This window comes from Hirundo rustica, chromosome 7 (genome assembly GCF_015227805.2).
Source record: "Hirundo rustica isolate bHirRus1 chromosome 7, bHirRus1.pri.v3, whole genome shotgun sequence".
Classification (NCBI taxonomy): domain Eukaryota; kingdom Metazoa; phylum Chordata; class Aves; order Passeriformes; family Hirundinidae; genus Hirundo; species Hirundo rustica.
In genome coordinates this window covers 10,672,588-10,694,549 of record NC_053456.1, presented here as the reverse complement: position 1 = coordinate 10,694,549, position 21,962 = coordinate 10,672,588, and the positions used below count along the sequence as shown (strand labels likewise).

The following is a 21,962-nucleotide window of genomic DNA, read 5'->3' as shown; positions in this document are numbered from 1 at the left end:
TGAGTCTTAGCTTTGTGTTTCTAATGAAAATGCCCTTCATATGTGGAATGGACCCCAAAAAGGTCAGAGTGAAATATTAAGTGTTTTATAAATACAGACTGATTGCACAGTCCAAATCATGTGTTTGAAAATCTCCTCCTGGCAGAAAATCATCTTCAATCAGGAAGCAAGAGCAGAGAAAGGAAGATGAGGCAGGGCAGGGGGATCTGTAATCACTCTAACAAACTTCTGAGACCTAGCCAATTTTTCCTTCCATGTGTTATATATATATAAAGGCTCCAAATACATCTCCTTCTGCATTCTTGAATTTACAATATTATCCTGTTGAACTGAGTTATCCAGAGTGAACTACCTACCCTGCCCTTTCTTGTCTTATTTTTCCCCCTATCTTTGATGTGCTGTAAATCAGCACCATAGGAGATAAATAAGCAACCTTTAGCTGAAACAGCAGGCTAAACAACTTCCACGTGGCCAAGCAACACAGCAAAGCAATTAAACCTGCCCAACAGGCCATCCATAGTCAAACTCCTCTTCCCTTAAGAGGCTGGTCCCAAAGTGTTCCCAGATTTTAGTTCCTAATCCTACCTCTGAGTTGTGCAGATGGTTCTACAGCACCCATTCAAAACCCCTTTGAAGTTACTATGAATCTACACATCTGGATAAGCTTGTTGTCCCCAATTCTGCTGCAAGAATGAGGATGTGGCCAAGGTCTCTTGGAAGTTTGTTTCCTGCCCTTCAAGAAGACAGGCATGATCTGCTTCTTTCCCACAAAACTAGTCATAACTGTCACAGCCATATTTTGGAACCACCAGTTTGATCTCTGAGTCAGGGCACTTTCATATAACATAAGAAATTTTCATTCTGTTATCCTTTCAAATAAAATTGAAGCTATTTTTTCATTTTCACTCTACATCAGTAACCTGCACAGGGCTTGCACAAGGTTTGCACTTGAAATGAAAAATACTGCTTTTAAAATGACAAACACTGAACACAGGACATTTGTTACCACTAAAAAAATAGCTTGCTCTGTCTGTGGAGAAGCATAATTCATTCACTGATACATGCACCCACATTTTCTCCAGGGAGCTTCACAAATTCACATGCACTCCCAGCACTAAATTTTGCATTTCAATCTAGGCATTAGCTATAAAAGATGTGTAAAATCTTATGTAGTCAGACAGAAGCTGTTCCCTATTGGCTATATAATAAGCACCTTAGGTGGCTCCAGGGTGTAAAATTATTCCAAAAGGGGTGTGGAAAAAAATTACACTGCATAAATTGATTCCAGATCCACCTGTTCCAGGTGCCAGCAAATATATTTTGTTAAAGCCATCTGGTTGTCTTAAAAGCTAACAGTTTTTGAAGACTATGGCACAAACAATCTGCAAAATACACAAACTTCCGAGGACACAAACCCTTAAACTGAAAATGGCTTATAGATCCTCTATGCAGGACTTAGCTGGGCTGTTCTGCAGGACTGCAGATGGCATCCCTGCCTAACATCTGAGACTATCTGGCATCAGGGCATGTCCTCCATAGCACAGAGGGTTCAAGGCTACTTGAGGATCCATTTGGCATCACCAGATCCTCATGTGATATTCCCAGTTATGGAATGGGTTTGCCTCACGAGTCTGAAGTTATGATGAAGCTCTTGAGTGCAGCAAAATATCTGGCAGAAATGAAATTGATCACTGTGGTTCTTCTCTGCAGGTGGCTACGTCCTGGCTAGTCAGGTGTTGCTGCATTATGGATAAAGTCGAACCTTTGAAACTGGCACTCTGCAATTTACTTAACTTGCAGCAACAGCCTATTAGGGAGCATGTTATGTAGACTAACAAGCCCATAAGCATTTCACCTGCTCAACAAAGCCACAGAGGTCAGACACTGCTACAGTTTGTGTTTATCAGGGTCTGGTTGTGCTGGGTGCTGTTTCCCAGAAACGCGTTAACAACAATGAAGAACATGCAGCACCTTGTAAGATCAAACTCCTTCACAACAGCTTCTGGGAAGAAAATATTCTGTGCTCTCTCCACAAATGACCCCTTTCTGAACACCAAAGAAATTACACATATGATTCATAAACTCTTGAGGTGTTCACAATGGATTTGGGGATTAAAACTAGTAATCAGCATGCTTACTTATTGTCTTATTTAGAGCTCCCTAAGAAGTAAATAAAGACACACCAGTCCTTAACCAGCACAGTACTTTGGTACATGTTTAATTATAAGCACATGAATAGCCCTGCCACCAATTCAGAGTCATACTTTGTAACTTGGTAACATTCTTCACATGCAAATTACCTCCCCGAGTTATTACATTCAAATACAAAACAAACCCACTGAGTTTGTAGATACATTTTTGATAACAGCAATACTTCTGGACTATTACTACTGATACTCATCTTCAGAAAATCACCTTGAGAGATTTTTTGTGGACCTTAAAAAATCGTGCTTTGTATGAGTTCTGAATCAGAGGTAACTCTGGGAGTCGCAGCGCTGTAGTCAAGGAGACCCTGCGTGCTGAAAGTCACAGTTGTGCTGTCAGAGCTCTGCTGCACTTTACTCACATGGTTTGAGCCTGGGGTAAGAAATAACGGCTGTCATGCAGTAAATTTTTTTTTTTTTTTTTTTTTTTTGGACAACAGTGAGAACAGCAGGGAAATAAATACTGAGGTTAACTGTGCTTGAAGAATAATCTCCAGCAAATAAAGCACTGTCCACACAAGCTGCAGGCTCAAAGAGCTGTCAAAGTCTCACACTCAGCTCCCACTGAAACTAATGAAAATTGCCACCACGGACAGAGATGGGATGAGTCCTGATACTGGGCACACTGGACAAGTCAGCAGTCTAAAAGCAAGAGAAAAAAACCCTACAATAAAACTATCTGACACAGTGCTTCAATGAGTTGATTTTTGTTTCCTTAAGTAACAGAACAATAACAAAGACCTCTTGACTTGATCCTCAGAAGCAACAACACTCAGACACAGCCCATTTCAAGGCCCAGCAGGGATAGTGCAATATGCCACGGTTTGTCTCCTGGACTAAACCACAAGGATCCAACCCCAAACTGTGGCAGTTCACCTTCACAGCATTCAGTCTGTGAAAGGTAACTCCATCACTTAAGAATGACTTTGTGATTTCAGTGTGATTTGGTACTTACACAGCCGCTACGTAATGAACACCGATGAATTTCACCCCTAGAGAACCACTCTGAATTGTCTCCACCACTCTCTGCAGGTAATTTAATTTCCCTTTTTCAGTTTTATACCAGAAATGATCTCATGAGCATGATCTGCAGCAAGGCAAATCCAGTTGAAGACTTCACACTGGGCTGCACCTAAACTCTGAATCTCGGCACTATCCCAGCAGTGGAACATCTTCGCATTACAATGACTGACTCCCTACTCCTCAGCACGTCCCCTGTCGTGGGGCTGGTCTGCCCCTGCTGCTGCAGCTCTTGTCAGGAGGGCAGTAAGCAACACTTAGGAGACCTAACAAATCTGGAGTCCACTGCATGGCTTTCCAATGACAGACCCTCAGTAAAATTGCCCATGGCTCCCAGTAAAAAATGAACAAAGAAATGTTAATATAATAATCCAGGCATGTAGATAAATGAAAGGTGAAAAGGCTTTAAAATGCATTCTATAACCAATATTTTATGAGATGGATCAATATATTTCTCTAGGCTGGAAACAAATGAGTTCTCAAAGAAAGTTAAATTTAGAAAAGAAATTGTTTGGTTTCCTTACTATGGAGAACAGTGATGACAGTTCCTTGGAGGGCATTTATACCAACAGCACCCCAAAGCTAGGGCTTCGCCATGCTTTCCCTAAAGCCAGTACAGTAAAAACAGGGTAAGGTTACTGCTGTCAGCCTACTAAACGTGAACAAAACTAGCTTTGCAATCATACAGCATTGTCCATAATTTCCAATCGTTCTCCAGCACATGGAAGCGATGCAATCACAAACTAAAACAATTACAGCCTTGATCTTGCTTTGGACAGTCAATTAACCTCTCTGATGTCTGTAGAAGGAATCACCTGAGTACGGGCTACCGTACAACAGCCTAAATTCCCAGATGCCAGCTGATGGAGCACGCAGCAGCCGGCGCTGGAGACGGGGAGGCGGCAGCGGCAGATCGCTCCCTGGCACTGTTGGATACTGCCCCCTTTTGCCGAACAGCAAGGCAACAGCCCCGGCCGCACGCTGAAACTTTGCCCGGCATCTATTTGTTTTCGGGAAGATATATTCGTGCAGATGGTCTTATTTAACCCTAGTATGTCTGTTCGCACGATTATTCCTCCTGACTAAAAGAGAAGTCTATTGTTCGAGCCGTGTTTAATATCACAGGGTGAGCCTGCTCCTCAGGAACTTTCCCTCTAACAGGGCCCTATCATGTCTCAGCCCGAGTCAAGCAGAACTTTTACAACTGACTACAAGGTAAGAAGAAAAGAATTTATGGTTTTGGGGGTATGTTCCCCCAGGTCAGCTGTCAGCCTGGAGAGTAAAGGGCAATCACAGTGGATGACCAAAGCCATTTTGTCTGGGTACTTCTTTTTCATCTTACTGCAAAGCAACTAAAATTCCAAGGCACCACTTGTCGAGCTTTTCTTGGGCTACCCACATTCCTACTGAACCCATCCCTGTGCCATCGTTTCCAGTCAGTGTGAACTGATCAAGGCCAGTTTGCTAAAAGTAGTTTTCTATGCAGAGCCTCATCCCACACATCTTTCTGTTCAAGCCTTTTGTCCTCTGGGGTTGTGCTTTTTCACTTGCTGGAGTTTGCACATTTTCTCCTCCCTGGTTGCCCCAGCTTTTTGCAGGAAGGGAGGGAGGTCACGGAGGGCAGTCACTGCCAATTCCATCAGCCTAACAGGATGGGGGGATGAACAAAGCAAATATCTATATTCTGAAGGGTGGGATCTCTCTCTCTCCCCCACCATGACTTCAGGATTAGCGTGTCCCTGGCAGGGGAGGACAAAAATTCGGCCTCTTTAATGAAAGAAAACAAGACAGAGAGAAAAACAGAACAACTTGCATAGACTTCACTGAACATGCAAGAATTATAACATAAAACACAGAAATTCCCTGCTATTGCCTAGTGCCAAGTCTACTTATCATCCAATCCAATCAGAAAAGTTTTACTGCAAAAGGAGAAAAAATGAAATATATGGATGATTCAAGTGTCTGTTTAAAAATTAAATCTCTGTTAAAAATCTGGTTAAATATCAGCAGGATTTTTCTTAACCACTGCCACTTTGTCTGCAGTTATGACCAGTTTTCTACCTCGGGTGCTTACAAATCAGATGTATAATCACGAGAGTACTTTTCTGTATGAGTAGCTTGTTCCAGCTACCCTCACTCCTCCTCCTTGCCTTTGCTCACCTGGGATCTCTACACATCTCAAGCAGCAGTAAGAATCAAAGCCCATTATAACTTCTAGCTTTGATGGTTTCTATTTTATTCACAGTACACTCAGTCTGGGGTCTTAGCCTACCCCTGAACCCATCCAGAGGCAAAGACATCAAACCTCTTGCAGCTCAGACTATAATTTAGGAAAAAAGTATTTTCTGTAATGAGAGGGAACACTTGCACAACAGAAAAAGGAACTTTACTGTGATTCCTAACTGATATATCCACATATAAATAGTTTGAAGAGAAATGGAAAAACAAAATAAATGTAAACCCCAACCAAAACCAGATAAATAATTTAGGAAAACAAACAAACAAACAAACAAACAAAAAACCCAAAACCCAACAAAACAGAACCTGGCATCTACCATGTTTGGAGACCTTCTTTAAGGACAGGAAAATATCTAAGAGTCTAACCTGAGCCAGCAGAGGACAGTGAACCTTTAGGACACATACTCCTCTATACTCAATGCTCCACCTAAAAGCCCATGAAGAGACAGGTTCAGGACCGACTTGGTAAGCACACCTTTTGTTTGTTTCCTCTGAGGCGTAACAGTAAGCGTGCTCCTGGGCAGCACCAGGAGCAGATGGTAGTGCCGGAAAATACAGCTCTCCAACTTTGGTGTGGATACTGGAGCTGGATGGACAAAGGTTGTTTCTGGAAATCCTACCTCCCCCCATACACCCCCCGTAAGTTTCTAACAATGCGCGGAGCTAAGGAGCAGCACAAGGCTCTCTGCTTCCCTCTCCCTCTCCCCTTCGCTTTTGATCTCCATCAGGACGTGAGCTGAAATTTAATGGGCCACCCCTACCACAAAGACAAATTACCATCTGAAAAACAAAAATAATTAATATCCCTTCGTCTAGGCTATCCGGCTTCCCAACACTGCACACCTTCGCTCCCGCCACGGCCCCCCTCAGCGGGTTTAAGAAGAGCTGGGAAGGTGGCGGGTAGAGGAGGAAGAAAAAACACCTCCACTGCCACCTCCGAGCTAGCGTGCTCTCCAGCGCTGCCGGACTGCGAACACAGCGAAAAGGGGAAAAAAAAAAAAAGCCAAACCAAACAACAACCAAAAAAACCCTTTGGCTCCCCGGCGGGCAGGGGGACGGCGCGCCGGGCACAAACACACCCCCACGCCCCGCAGGTCGCCCCCGGGCCCCCATCAGCGGGCGCTGCGCCGGAGACGCGGAGCAGCCCGGGGTTCCCACCTACCCGGATCCCCTTCCCAGCGCCGCCCGCTCGCCTCGACCCCGCCAAGTTGGGAAGTTTGCGCGCCCCCCGGCCCGTCCCGCCGCCCGCCCCCCGGGCCGCTGCTGCGCTTACGGGGTGGCCGCCGGGCTCCCGGTGCGGGGCTCACCGGCACATCGCGCTCCGGCTGCCGCAGGAGCGGGGGCAGCCGCGGCGCGGCTGGGCTGGGCTGGGCTCGGCGCGGCTGGGCTCGGCTCGGGGCGAGCAGGGGAGCGGAGCGGCGGCTCTGCCCGGCCCGGCGCTCAGGGAGTGCCGCCTCGGGCCATGCGAGCGGCGGCGGGCAGCGTCCCCGCGGTACGGCCGGAGTTGGGACCGAAGTCCTCCCGGGCGCTCCGCTGTCTCTTCCAGGCGGCTCCTATCAGCGCGGCTTCAACTCTTTCCATCGGAGACCGAGGGGAGGAGGAGAAGGAGGCGGAGGAGGAGGAGGTAGGGAAGAAGGAGGAGGGAGCTAGGGGCTGGCAGCCCCAACTCGCACTGATGTCAACTAATATATTCAAAGTTCAACAGGGCATTTCTCTAGCGAGCGAATCGCCCTCGCCGCCCTCCTCGCTGGTCGCAGTCGGTCTCCCCGGGCCGGTGGGGGGTCCTGCGGAGCGCGGCGGCTCACCCCGGCCGGACCCTGAGGAGGGGGGCCGGCTGGGCTGGCCCGGAGACGAGGTGGTCGAGGATGGGGGATGGCACAATTTTCAGGCGGGCAGGTTCAAGTGCCGCCGGTGTGGGGAGGGCAGAGGGTGGAGGTGAGACACCAGGCAAGAGCGAAAATAATCCTCCGAGCGGCGGAGCGATGTTTGTGTTCAAATCCAGCCTCTTCCCTCCCCGCTGGAAGGGGCAGGGCTGGCTGCGTTGCTGTGGTTGTGATGGGAGAGGGGCTCGGGGAAGCGGCTGCGCTGAGGCTCGGAGTGGCGCCGCGGGGCTCCGCGCTCCTTTGCAGTCCCCGCAGCGCGGACACGCCGCCCGGCCGGGGTTTGCACCGAGCCCGGAGAGAAGCGCCGTCCGCTGCCCCTGACCGAGACCCTCACTCGGGCCCGGGGCTGCGGCCGCGTCGCCCCGTCGGGATGTCCCCTTGTTTGCCGGAGGGTAGCGGGGTTGAACCCCGAGATGAACCCGGGGAGGAAAGCGGCGGTTTTCTCACGCCAAAGCGCAGACAGCGGCGGAAAATCCACGACAAGGAGCGTACGCGGCGAGGAGCGCACAGGAGAAGCAGCTGTCCCTCCGCGGCCCCGCCGCTGCCCGGGGGCCTCCCGCGGGGAATCGCTGCGAGGCCGGAGGAGGCTGCATCGAGCGTGCTTTGGGGAAGGCTGATGTGCCGCGCTGTCCCCGCGGTGATGCACAGCGCCTGAACGCCGTTATCGGCAACCGCATAAAGCCATAGGATGGACCTTGCTGATGGACAAACAGCCCGGCAGTCGAAGGATGAAAACACATCTGGGCTGGTCTAGTGACATTTAAGAACCGCCAGAGAAGAGCCTCAGTTATTTATCAGCCGAATCCCCAGACAGAACGGCCTGCACCGATGCCGTTGCATATGTATGTGTGCATACATAATGAGGCTGGGTTTTTTTCCTCCTGTAAACTGATCCTGTCATTCATGTTGACAGTATGTTATAGCTGTATAAAAACAGTGTAATTGTATGATGGCTCATCAGTGCTATGGCAGCCAATTGTGGTGGCAGTGGGTGTGCTCCCCATACTCATCTCGGAGAAGTAACTGCATAGATCTGCTGAGATGATCATTATACAACATGTAATTGTTTGCCTTTTCATAATTTCCTAGTTCTTCCTTAATCAAGGAACTATATCACTACATCTGCTCGTGCAGTAATGCGTTTTTTTGATACCTTGAGTGAAGCAGTCAATATATTATTTATATGCATAACATTTTTTATCTGCTTTCCATTTAAAAACTCATCCTGGAAAGCATAGAACACGTAAAGGATATGAAACAACTGCAATTTAGCTATGTATTCTGCTCAAAACAAACTCCCGTAGAAGACTTGAGTCAGGCATAGTCTGGAAAGCACTGAGCAAACTGCCCCATTCACAGTAGTGTCACATTTCTGCCTTTTTTCTTCCCCATTTTTCCTAAAACTGAAAAAAACCACCCTACCTCTCTAGCTGATTTTTTGTTTTTTTGTAATAGTATCTTCTTAGAATATTGTCTTAATTTACATGTGAATAGTAACAGTCCCTCCACTTCTTTAATATACAGGATGATATCTTTCCATTTAGTGAACTGAATTTTAAATAATGATGTACAACAGCCTGGACAGACAGAGCAGAACAGTGAAGACTGGACTCTGTGCTGGGACACTATTTGTCTTCTTTTTCAGTTTTAGTGCAGAGCGAGTCACTTGGTTATCTAAGCCTCAGGGACAGATCACCTCACCAAATGCCACAACTACACATGTAATTGCCAGAAGACAGCTCAACCTTTGCTCCTCCTAAGACTTCCAGATGCAGCACTGAGCGAATAATACATAGCTAAAGACCACACAAATTTCTGCCAACATTTAAAGATATAATGGGTAGTACTTTTCTATTAAAGAACAGATTGTTTGTCCTAAAATCTTCTAGCATTTCCCTGCCACTATTTTGCCATTTCCCTGCCACTATTTTGCCGTTTCCCCCACAAGGCTGGGAGTAGTTCTGTTGGTCATGTGTGTGTATGCATTGCTCAAAGACTTACTAATTAAATGTGCAAGTAAATAAAAGTTTTGTAATGTTTCCACAGACAGTCAGCTCCTGACACCTTAATGCCTTTACACAGCACGGTATCTGGGAAATCGCTGGCCAGATAGGGAAACTACTCAAATCCTTTTAGTAAAGGGCTTGTGACGCAAAGCGGTACAATTACAGTTCTATGAAGAGAGAAATGTCATGGGAAAAGTCAGGGTATCGCATGTGAAGCGATCTGTATCAAACAATTTGTTTCCAGTCTCCAAAGCAGAGGATGTACCGGGTTCCTATTCTGGGTTTGGCGGAGGTCTAGGTCATGGCAAGACTCATCAGAGTTGCTCGCAGAGGTGTTGAACTGTAACCCTGTCCAGAGCCGCCGCAGCTGGAGGAACGCCCTTTCCGCAGGGGGAAGAGACACGGCCGGTGTGGCTGCGGCGGAGCGGGCGCTCGGCGCGGCTCTCACCGCTAGGGGCCGCTGGTGCCCCCCGGAGCGCCGGCCCCGCGCACGCCGCTCCCGGCGCCGAGCCGCCGGACCGCGGGGCACCTGTGAGCGGGGACCAGCACCCCGTGAGCGGGGACCTGCACCCTGTGAGCGGGGACCTGCACCCTGTGAGCCAGAGAACTGCACCCTATGAGCCGGGGAACTGCACCCTGTGAGCGGGGACCAGCACCCCGTGAGCGGGGACCTGCACCCTGTGAGCGGGGACCTGCACCCTGTGAGCCAGAGAACTGCACCCCGTGAGCCAGGGAACTGCACCCCGTGAGCGGGGACCAGCACCCCGTGAGCGGGGACCTGCACCCTGTGAGCCAGGGAACTGCACCCTGTGAGCGGGGACCAGCACCCTGTGAGCGGGGACCTGCACCCTGTGAGCCAGAGAACTGCACCCTATGAGCCGGGGAACTGCACCCTGTGAGCGGGGACCAGCACCCTGTGAGCCGGGACACGCACCCTGTGAGCCAGGGAACTGCACCCTGTGAGCCAGGGAACTGCACCCTGTGAGCCAGGGAACTGCACCCTGTGAGGGGGGACCTGCACCCTGTGAGCGGGGACCTGCACCCTGTGAGCGGGGACCTGCACCCTGTGAGCCGGGGACCTGCACCCTGTGAGCGGGGACCAGCACCCTGTGAGCGGGGACACGCACCCTGTGAGCCAGGGAACTGCACCCTGTGAGCCAGGGAACTGCACCCTGTGAGCCAGGGAACTGCACCCTGTGAGGGGGGACCTGCACCCTGTGAGCGGGGACCTGCACCCTGTGAGCGGGGACCTGCACCCTGTGAGCCGGGGACCTGCACCCTGTGAGCGGGGACCAGCACCCTGTGAGCGGGGACCTGCACCCTGTGAGCGGGGACCTGCACCCTGTGAGCGGGGACCCGCACTCCGTGAGCCGGTCGCCTGCACCCCGTGCGCGTTCTATAGCACTCGTGCGAGCTGCCTGCCTGGGCACCCAGGCGTCCCGCGAACACTGTAGGGAGAAGGGGTCTCACTGCTTGCAGGGAAGAGGCCGCCTTTGCTGCCTTCAAACTCAACGGTGCAGAGCACGGAGAGGGACGGGGAAGAGTTCAACAGAATGGAAACGCTGAAGGCAAGAGGAACAGGACTCGGATGGGAGCGCTTTGGGCTACAGGGCAGAAGGAGGCAGGGTAACAGGTACAGCTGGGCTCTGCTGGCGAAGAGGACATGCAAGTGTAGAACAGAGCTCTTGTGTCGAAAGAAGGGACCAAACCCAGCATTTTTGTGAGTCGGGTCATTCAAAGACAGTTTGCCAAACTGCAGACAAAAGGGTATTTTTGCAGCCTAACCACAGCAGTCTGTTGGCCTGCATTTGCACACAGGTCAGTCTGTTTATGACTGAACTGACTGCACAGACCTGCCTGAGCTTAAGCTGTTTTGGGCATTCAGATAAGCTTTCCCGGCCGATGTTTTAGAGGGTGATCCAGAGGGATATCAACCCCGGCCTCATTGCCTGGAGGCTAGGCAACAACATTGACCCACACTTGATATCTGGAACATGACTCCACACTAGTAGGAGTCTCATTAGAAGATTCTTTCTGCTGTAGATACCCAGACCATTTCACACAGACTGACAGTGCATATATCAATGGCAAAAATTTTAAATTATGCTGGAACTTAGAGCCGGACACAGATGTTCAGACAATCACTACGCTGGCCTACTACAAGTTTTTATTTCCCCATAGCACTGTAAGGGAAGAAACAGAGTTGACATTTTAAAACAACAACAACAAAAAAAAAACCAAAACAAACAAACAAACAAACAAACAAACAAACAAAAAAAACCCCACAACCACAAAAACACCCCACAACACCACCTCCTCCCCCCCCCCCCAAAAAAAAACCCCACAAAAACCCAAAACAGTCAAAATACATGCAGCAGACTATCTCTAGGCTGATTCAAATGCCTGACCCCAAGTGGAGCCCAAATGCCCTTCTAGTGCACTTTCCTCAAAAGAGAAAAAATACATTTCTAAACACAGTATCATCAAATACTCAGAAGCAATGGCATGCAGCAATAACAATAGTAAGCATTATCTTGAATACTGAGATCTAGAGGTGAAGCCAAATGGCAATTAGTCATAAAATATTTAGGTGTATGGCTTTTTTCCTGAATTTAAAATAGATTGCAAAATAGCCACAGTTGTGGTTTCCGGGCTCAGTCTAGTGGTGACAATAACATTTGAATTTTTACTAAAGATAAGTCGAATTTAAATCCATGACACTAACTAACATGACCTTAACACAAGGAAATACAAATGAGCTCCCTAGAGAAAAGACACTGTGATGAAACAAATAGAATAACACATAGGGATGACTTGACATTGTAACCAGAGTAAGGGTATTTAACTTCTTTGGAAAGAAACTAAATGAGTTTAAATTGGGACAACTGCTTTTCTTTCAGAGAATTGCTTCTGAAGCCTGCAGACAAGTGCTATACAGTTGTTTCCCCCCTGAAGCCAGGGGCCAATCCTCATATGTCACTCGACATGACAAAGTCAGCAAATGTCATCACACTTCATAAAGGCAGGCCTGAGTATTCCCACTGAGTTTTACAAAAGTAGAAAGTTTCCTCTTTGCAGACAAAGCCTTATGAAACATAAAAGTTGTGTTAACACAATGATACACTAGGAGGAAGGGGAATGTTAAAGTGAGACACTTCTTGTTACCCAGTAAGCATCCACACTAAGGTGAGATATACAGCACCTTGCAGTCACCTATTTGTTGGCAAATAAAAAGAGCAGTGAAAAATTAGTTTTTTAACAACACCATTAGGAGGTTTAACACTACATCAAAACTTGTTTTCCCCCTCCTCTAACTCAAGCTCTAAGCCTAGGGACTGTGTTTATTGTATATTACTTTTGCCTTGAGACTGGAAGTGTAAAACCTAGCACTGAACACCTTTATGGTACGCCTAGACACATATTATCTGAGGGACTGAAAACTTCCTTGGTAAAACACGTGGGATTTTTGCTTTTTTCCCTGGAAAGTAGAGGTACCTATACAATTAACCTTAACCTTTATTTAAAGACATACTGTTTAGCACATCAGACATCTCCTAAACACTCTCCAGAAAAACCACATTTTAATGGAAAGTGAATTCAGGACTGTTGACAGCTTATCTGCTGATTTCATATCCCACCTTAGGCAATTCAGCTGAAAGATGAGCTCAACGCTGCAAGTTTCCATTACAGCCTTTGCAGCATCTTGTCCTATTTTAATTTTCCTTTAAAAAGCTAAATTAAAAAGCTTTACAAGGACACTCTTATACAACAAACTGTTATGTCCAGCAAGCTAAAAGTCTGAGTCTAAATGTGAGTAGGTTTTGAAAGCATTAATATTCCTTCCTCTATTTGCTTATATGATGGCCAATGTCTTGATAATGCAACTTGCAGTGTTTGGTTTGGAAAATGCAATTCTCAGTATAGTGAGAATGTGAACATGCTGACAAAACAGAGCATCTGTTCTGCAGATTGTAGTTCAGTTGTAGTATTTCAAACTCATGACCTGCAAAGCCATTCTGAGGATTTAAGAAGTTCACAGTGCTCAGTTAATACAGTGACCTTCCATACTTGCACATTTTTAATGAACTTAACTAAAAAAACATACTGTACCTACTCAGTCTGTGATATTCAGATGCTTATAATTCAAATCAAAACAAATCAACTCTCAAATCTCACCCACTTTGAACACAAGTCTGTTTAAACTAAAATATCTAGAGAAAAATATTATTAAAGTAAAACTTTTTTAGTCTTCTCAATCAAAATATAAAGTGCTTTCAAACACATACTTTTATCCTTCAAGTAAAACTAGTTTAGATTTCAGCCTTCCATTTTGCATGTTTTCATATGAGCATTGAAAATAAGGGCTTAGAGCAGAAACTGTATTGTAGCTTCACCTCCAGTGGTTGTGATGAAGTCATCAAGTCTTTCATCTCTTAAGAAAGAGGCCCATTGGAACTGATGCAGACAGATCAATGATTTTTGGGAAAATGTGGTTCCAAACTCATCGGCAGGTTAGCTACAATTTCACAAGATGAGACGTTTCCCAACAACAAACCTGCAATATCACAAAAAGCTCTTTCGGCTTCTTTAGGGAAATGTAGCATATTGTAGCCATGTTCCCTCTTGAACTGCAGCGTCCCCCTTTGTGACTTGGCAATGCAATGGAAGGCTCTGCATTAGGGAAGAGTTGGAGATCTCCCACAGAAAGCCCTCTCTGCCCTTTTCTCTGTTTCAGTGAGGCAAGGTGGCTTCTCACCCACATGAAGAGAAGTGTGATGGAAGAACTTCTGTGATGAAGGAGAATGTTTGGCTTAGGTTGAGAAGTAATATGTTAAACATGAATATTCCTTGTTATTTTGTTTTTGGTAAACCTAATCACCAGGAGTCTTCATTAGAGAAAAAAGTTGGAAGAGTCAGACAACTTTTTTTCTTGGTACCTCAGCAAAGAGATGGTGGCATACTGCAAACCTTGCAGTAACAGAAAGCCAAGCACGTTGTCACATTAGACTGCACTTCCTAATGGAGTGTGCCTGCTTCTCTTCATTAGGAGTGTCAATAAAGGAAAATGATTGCACCACAGTGGGTCAGTGCACTGAGACAAGTTTTCTGGTTTATATTTGTAATAATTAAAAACACTGTAACTTCTTCTCCAAAATATCACAGCCCTCCTTCATCTTGGCCATCAGAACGTATAGTGGTGGCATCTCAATTTTAAGGTACAACACATGAGCAAGCAAGAGCTTCATAGTGCCTTTGAAGGTATGTGGTGCAGCCACACTGATCAGGGTAGCCGGAACAGGCAGGGTCACGTATTGAGTCAGGTATTGAGTCCCAGGTATCAAGCACTGCACTGTTATTCTACTCAGATAATCCCAACCACCTCCTTTCTGTGTCTATAATGATATATTACTGATTATCTATTTTCCATTTCTTTTCTGTGCAAAGTTGTTCATCAGAAACACCTTTACTATATTAAAACACATTTGGATATGTATAATCAAAATACAATCTCTCTCTCTCTCTATTTTAATTAGCGTAACATATACTGCAAAAGCATATTGTAGACTCGGTCTAGTCTAGTGGCCAAAAATATTCCATGAATTCTGGTCAACAATTATCAAGAATTCTATTCCTGCCAGATAAGCTGAAGATTATCACTCGCTGACTAAGTCAATATGTTACCCTGCTGCTCTGCCATATGGCCCTGGATGCTGAGACACAACACAACCTCATCAAGTGACACCCAAACTGGAGGAGTGCAACACTGGGAAGAACAGGGATTCCATTTGAAATGACCTCAACAAACCAGAGGAGCAAGCTAACAGGAACATCATGAGGTTCAACAAAGCCAAATGAAGTTGTGCACTGGGGTCAGAATGTCCCCTGTGCCAGGCCAGGCTGAGGGCTGAGCAAACAGCCCCACAGCTGGAGTTTGGGGCTCACACAACGACAGCTGCTCACAACCTGGAGAGACTCCAGGGAAGGGCTGCTGAGGCAATAAGGGAACCGCAGCACCTGAGGTACAAAGAGAGGCAGAGGCCACTGCCTTGCTTAGGCTGGAGACAAGAAGCCCAAGACAGCACGTAGCTGGAGTCTTCCACTACCTTAATCCATGGGAGAAGACAGACATAGACATTTCTCAGGGCTGCGCAGTGAAAAAACAAAAGGCAACAGTCACAAGCTGCAACAAGGGAAATACTAATTGGGAAGGAAAAAAAACATCATCTCAGTGGGACTAGGGCATCACTGAAACAGGGGCCCAAAGGGGCTGTTCAGTCACCACCCTTGCAGACTCCCAAAACATCTCAAGTCTTGGAATAATTTGATCTGATTTTGAAGCTAGTCCTGCTTCGAGTAGAAGCTCCAGATACGACTTCCAACCTAAAGTTTTCTATGAATGCATCTCACAAAATGCAGTTCCATAACATGCTAAATATCCTCTCCACCAGCCATAAAAGGTGCTCAAGTCTTGTCAGGGGTCAACAGAAATGGTCAGTTCTGATTTGATTTGATTAATCATGCTAAGTGCAATCAATTATTAGATTGCCTATATATTATATTCAGATTATCGTAACACGATGAAATATACAAACTTTGACTCTGCTCTCCTTTTCTTCAAAAATGTGAGATTCGACAGTGATAATGAAGGAAGAAAAGACAAAAGACAGAAACAGCTCTGCCCTGAGCAATGAGTGGAACTGCTATATTTCATGTAAATATTATCACGGATCTATGATACAATCATTTCTACAGTCAACAGGCTCATAATATTCCTTCCTCATCAAAACACATAGGGTTACTCATACATGTAAAGGGTTGTAGGCATGCAAATTAATTTGTAATAAGATGGTTAAAATTCTAAATCATGTATTAAATTACTTCTATAGTACAAGTTTAACTTCATTTTCTGAGCTAGTCACATGCAACAGAGATGCAGTAATGTAGGTATTCCAGCTGCAGAGTGATTAGCTGCCGGTGCCTTCTAAAACTAGATTTGTAAGTCAGATCATTGGAAAGATCAGTGGTTTGTTTCCTGGATATCATGAGACCAGAGAGGTGGAATATTAACAGAGGATTAGGTTTATTTTGTGTATGTGTTTGAAATATTTAAACAGACTAGGACAGAAATCAACTTACAGGGTTATAAACCCTGATCCAGCAAAGCAAAAAAGTAATATGCAGCCCGTCTCAGGCGTACAAGGAGCACAAATACAGATTTATCCTTGAACAGAGGCCTGAAGTCCCATTAAAGTTCAGGGAAGGACAGTGGTATTCAAACACTTACTTAAAGATAGGCATGTGCTTAAATGCATAATGATCTGGGATATTTTTTACTTGTGTATCCCTGATTATAAAACAGGGAGCTTCCACCATCTTTGTTAACATTGCAGGCATTTCTGCATCTCCTTGTTTCTACACAGAAATATACTGCTGGCACTTTTGATTTTGCCCCAGAGGAAAAGTAGCATTCCAATATGAGCTGTCAGCCTGGGTCTGATTAAATCAGAGAAGTTAGCCACCAGTTTCTGTAGGGGTCAGATTTGGCTATAAATATTTATTCTAATGAATAAATATATTTGGACCCTTAAGATGCTTTGTTTGAGAGGTAACAATTTCTAAACAGTCTGACTGGGACCAATATATACAGTTAGACTGAGATGCCAGTCAGTATCTTTGCCTCCCTCAGGATCTTTTTCCTTTATTCTTTGTTGGCTTACCTGTGAATGCTCATTGCAGTTACAGGCTCTGACTCAAGAGCTGTCATTAATCACTGCCTAAGAATGCTGCATCAGGTAAGCAAACACATCAGATGCTGAGCTGAAGCAGCAGTACTCAAAACTGTCATCTGCTCCTGACATAACAAAGCAAAAGATTATCCAGCCTAAGTACCAATAATTTTTCACTGCACGGTTTGAAAAAAGCTTTTGAGACTGGTGCCACATTGCTACAAATGATGGCGCTGAGGTTTCATGAGGTTCAGTGCCTGGCACTGAAACACCATCCTGTACCTCACTGCATGTCCTGCCTTATACCCACTTGTACTTACTCAGAGGTAATCGGTTGATGAGCCTGAAAAACAGTGTTAGAATTTAGGTTCTCTCAGCTCCCAAGTTTGAAAGCTAGTTATGAATAATCACATCTTTTGACAGAGCCAGACACATTTTATGAGAGTTGAGATTCAATTTATTCCAGATTGTCACCTGTGTTCCAACCCTAATTCCTCCTCTGAACAGCAAGAGGAAGCAATGCAAGATCTTTGCCTAGGTGTTCAAGTATTTAGTGGTTCAGTTTCCAGGCAATCACCAAAAGCAGCAGTTCTCAAACTCCAGTCTAAGACCACTGCTGCCTACGTCGTAAAGCGTCTGTCAGTCTCAGGGCTCTGATGTTTTGCTGCTGCTTGGACCTCAGGTCAAGATTCATTTAAGATTTCCAAAAGCTTTTTCAGGTTTTTTGGGGTTGTTGTTTTTGTTTGGCTTGGTTTTTTTCCCTTTGTCCTGGAGCTTGGTGGTTTTGTTTTGTTTGGGGTTTGGTTTTTTTTTTTTTTTTGTTTGGGGGTTTGGGGTTTTGGTTTGTTTGTTTATTTTTGGACCAGTTCTGAAATAAGTGAATTTCTTCGAGCTGTTTCTGTATCAGGTATCTCTAGCAAAAATCCAGGTATGAGCAAACTTTCAGCCACTGCTGAAAACAAGAGGGCAACAAACAAGAGGAGAGAACCAACACACTGAGTGACCTGGAGAGAAAATTATATGGCTGCATGCAGCAGAAAATAAGTACCCAGTAACAAGTATAAATTCCTAACCCTTCTGCCAAGAGAATGCTGAATGACAGCAGATGCAGGGTGCAGCAAGGCAGATACACACCTCCTGTTGAAGGAAGCTCAGTTTCATATTGTTGCCAACAGTCACTCTAATTTTGCGTATGGTAATGCCAGTGTATGTTAGAAAGTATTGAGGAAAAGGCTGTGACACCGGAAGGAAAAACAGAATCCATGAAAGATCTGAGGTGCAGATTGTGGTGATACAGTATTTGAAGATCAGTACATTCATGCATTACTGTTCATATTTGCCATGTGGTTTCAGCAAGAGATAATATTCTTCCCACACAATGTTCAAACTGTTCATTAGTGGATCTTGCAGCAGCTGCTGTTTTGCAGCCAAGGAATGACTGCACTTTAGTGGCAGGCAAAGGATCCCAATAGCTCCCAGAGTGCTGGGGCATTTTGCTATGTGGAGTTAAAAGCATATAAAGAAATATGTTTCTAATTTATTACCTTTTACACAGACGGGTGCTTTATGGGAAAAGCTTGATACAACTAATGCAAATTTCACTTTAAGACTCACCCAGAAATTCTTTAAGGTCAACTTGTAGTCTGTATATTTTGAGGAACCCCATGCTACTGCCAAACTGGGAATGGCAGCAGGACAGCTGGTACGAATGGCACCCTTCTTCCCACGTTCCCATATTATAACTTTTCTAAACTGGTATGTGAGCTGCCACAGGATTCCATGTCAGGCTTGTTGTTTGCTGTGCTGATACACTGGCACATGCAGAGGTGATTTTTCATGTGTCATCAGAAATGTTACAGGACAGGATTGGTTTCATAAATACAAGAGATTACCTAAGTGATGGAGGATTCCTGTCTCCTATGCATACAAGAATAAAAAAGGGGGGCAGGAGAGAGAGAACAAAGCACTGTGTACCAGATAAAAGAACTAGAAACCTGAATTCATTTGTGGAAGTAATAACAGTTTTGTCAGTTATTCCTCCTTCCTGAAGGATGGAACCTCACTGATTGAAAGATGCTCAGGTCAGATATGCTTTCAATTGTCAGCAGGTAAGTTGGCATAGCCCTTGCAAAATTCAAAATCACATCCCTTTCACATCCCCTGTTGTTTTTCAGGGCTGCACTCAACCTAGAGTATAGGAATTGTCATATGTTATTAACTTGGCAATCTGTTCAGATTAGTATCCTCTCTAATTGTAGTCTAAGAGGGCAGTGCCATAATCTGGTTTTTTTTTTGTTTTGTTTTTTTTTTTTTTTTTTTTTTTTTTGGTTTTTTTTTTTTTTTTTTTTTGTTTTTTTTTTTTTTTTTTTTTCCTGCTTTAAATCTCAAGTTAATCTCTTGAGAGACTCTGGAGCACATGCTTTAAAATGTCTCTGAAATCTGACATAAATTATGCCAAAGCTGGGCAATCTTGCTATAACATAACTGACCAAACCCTCTTCAATCTTTTTAAGGTCTTGGCCTCAGTGGCTTCCCGTGACAGTATGTTCCATGCTCAGCAAAAGTGTTCATTTTTATCAGATGCTTCCTTTTGCGGGATTCTCTGCTGTTTAATTTAATTTCTCGCCCAGTTGTGCAGTAGCTTCCAGCCCATTGCCAGGGCCCTGAGTGCGCTTTTAGACCTGAATGCCCTGATCGGCCCTGGAGCCCTCAGTTCCTGCCCGTGATGATGCAGCAGCACCAGTCTCCAGCTCCCCACAGCCCTATCCGTGGGTCCTACGGAGCTGATCCCTGTGCCCAGGGAGCTGCTCGATGCCTGGAGCTGGAGCTGCCCCGCATTCCCCACTGCTCTGATCCCTGGAAAGGGACATCCTGCCACCTCCAGAACCCAGGGAGCTGCCAGTTCTTATGTCTCCCTGACACATGTTTCCGGTGAGGCAGCACAACCAAGTCTGTCTTTTCCTTCCCCTCTCCAAATATTTGTTACGAATTCACAGAGAAACGTACTATGAGTGGCAGCCCCCGCACCCCCGCAGCGGGCAGCGCTGACTGCTGCCCTGAGTGGGACATTCCCAGGGGCTGCTCTACCAAGCAGGACCTGTGCCCTCAGGACCTCTGGACTCCAGGGGCTCCCTTCAGACATTCCAGCGGCGCCTTCCCCGAAACCATTCTGTCCCTTCACATGAAATCACCTCTGGGTCAGGCAAGCAGTGACAGGGACCCGATGGCCACCCGGAGACCTCCTGCCACACTCAGGAGAGACAGTCTGAAGTTTCCCCCGAATAAAACCAGGAAATCCTTTCACGGGTTCTACAAATGAGCTATAAATGAGAATGCGGAGCTCTCAACAGCGTGATCTGCCGTCACCCCAAAGATGACAGACGCCGTGCCTCCAGCCGTACCTCCTCCTGGATGACAGCCACCGGAGAGCTCCCGAGATGGCAGCAGGACCCGGCTCCGCCTCCTGCACGCCCGGCATCGCCGGGGCCACCGCAGCTCCGAGGGAAGCGGGATGTCGGCACGGCTGTGGGGGAACAGCCATTGCCCAGGGAGCCATCAGCTCCGGCCGGACAGGGCTGCCCCTCAGGAAAATCCTCCAGAGGGACATGTCCTCCTGAGGGACATCTCCTCCTGAGGGGTGACTCCCCCTGAGGGACATCTCCCCCTGAGGGACATCCCCTCCTGAGGGACATCTCCTGAGGGACAACTCCTCCTGAGGGACATCTCCCCCTGAGGGGTGACTCCCCCTGAGGGACATCCCTTCCTGAGGGGCAACTCCTCCTGAGGGACATCTCCTCCTGAGGGACATCCCCTCCTGAGGGACATCTCCTGAGGGACAACTCCTGAGGGACATCTCCTCCTGAGGGGTGACTCCCCCTGAGGGACATCTCCCCCTGAGGGACATCTCCTCCTGAGGGAGATCTCCTGAGGGACAACTCCTCCTGAGGGACATCCCCTCCTGAGGGACATCCCCTCCTGAGGGACATCCCTTCCTGAGGGGCGACTCCCCCTGAGGGACATCTCCCCCTGAGGGACATCTCCTCCTGAGGGACATCCCTTCCTGAGGGGCAACGCCCCCTGAGGGACATCTCCTCCTGAGGGACATCTCATCCTGTGGGACATCTCTGGCCAGGTCTGCTCATCCCGTCTGTGGGCCAGCACAGACAACAATGTCTCTGTGTCTGTCCCTTCAAAATTTAGCCGTGTTTTGGCTGAGATGCCTGAGAACCTGGGGGAATTGACCTTCACGCAGAAGAGGTGCATGGCTTTAGCTCTCCAAAGCCCAGGTGTGGTCTCAAATGGTGGCACATCACGTCCTCACGAAAGGTTCTTGTGGTGCAGAATGGTAAAAATTGATTTATTTTACTCAGGGAACAGACCCACAGAGAGGGGGAGATTTTCACACGACAAGATGTGAATTCAGCCCTTCCCAGTCATGCACTAAAGCCACAGCTACAAGCTCATCCTTACTTTTTGGTGACAGCTCTCTAATGAAATGTGTTTTCTCTCGTCTAATCCACTACATTGTGCTCTGAGCCGAGATTGTCAGCTCATTGTAAGAGCTCCAGTTCAGGCTTTGTTCTCTTTTTAAATAACAGTGAAACAAATTCATCTGCAAGCTATGGATTAATAGCTGGCATGGATTTGGGCCAAAGTACTTGAATGCATTCATAAAATTTCACTTCATCCCTGGTGTCTCAAGAATAATTTAAATTTTCAATTCTTTCTTTTATCTTTGTTGTGTTTCACTTGCTTGTAAATACACATAATACATCCTGATTTTGTTTGCATGTTGTTTGTCTTTCTCAGGAAAATAGATAAATAATTAATTGGTGAATAAAAGGCAAACTGGTGTTGGAGTTATGCCAGATCTAACCTTGGGTC

The 21,962-nt window shown here is 46.3% G+C and overlaps 1 protein-coding gene across 1 annotated transcript in view; it reads right to left on the bottom strand.

Annotated features, from left to right (window-relative positions):
* The window catches only part of SEMA5B (semaphorin 5B), a 267,532-nt gene extending 260,700 nt beyond the window's left edge, over nucleotides 1-6,832 (bottom strand). Inside the window, exon 1 of the mRNA XM_040069356.2 lies at nucleotides 6,736-6,832. The gene's annotated coding sequence lies outside the window, so the exon portion shown is untranslated. The remainder of the gene's footprint in view (nucleotides 1-6,735) is intronic.
* Nucleotides 6,833-21,962: the final 15,130 nt, after the last annotated feature.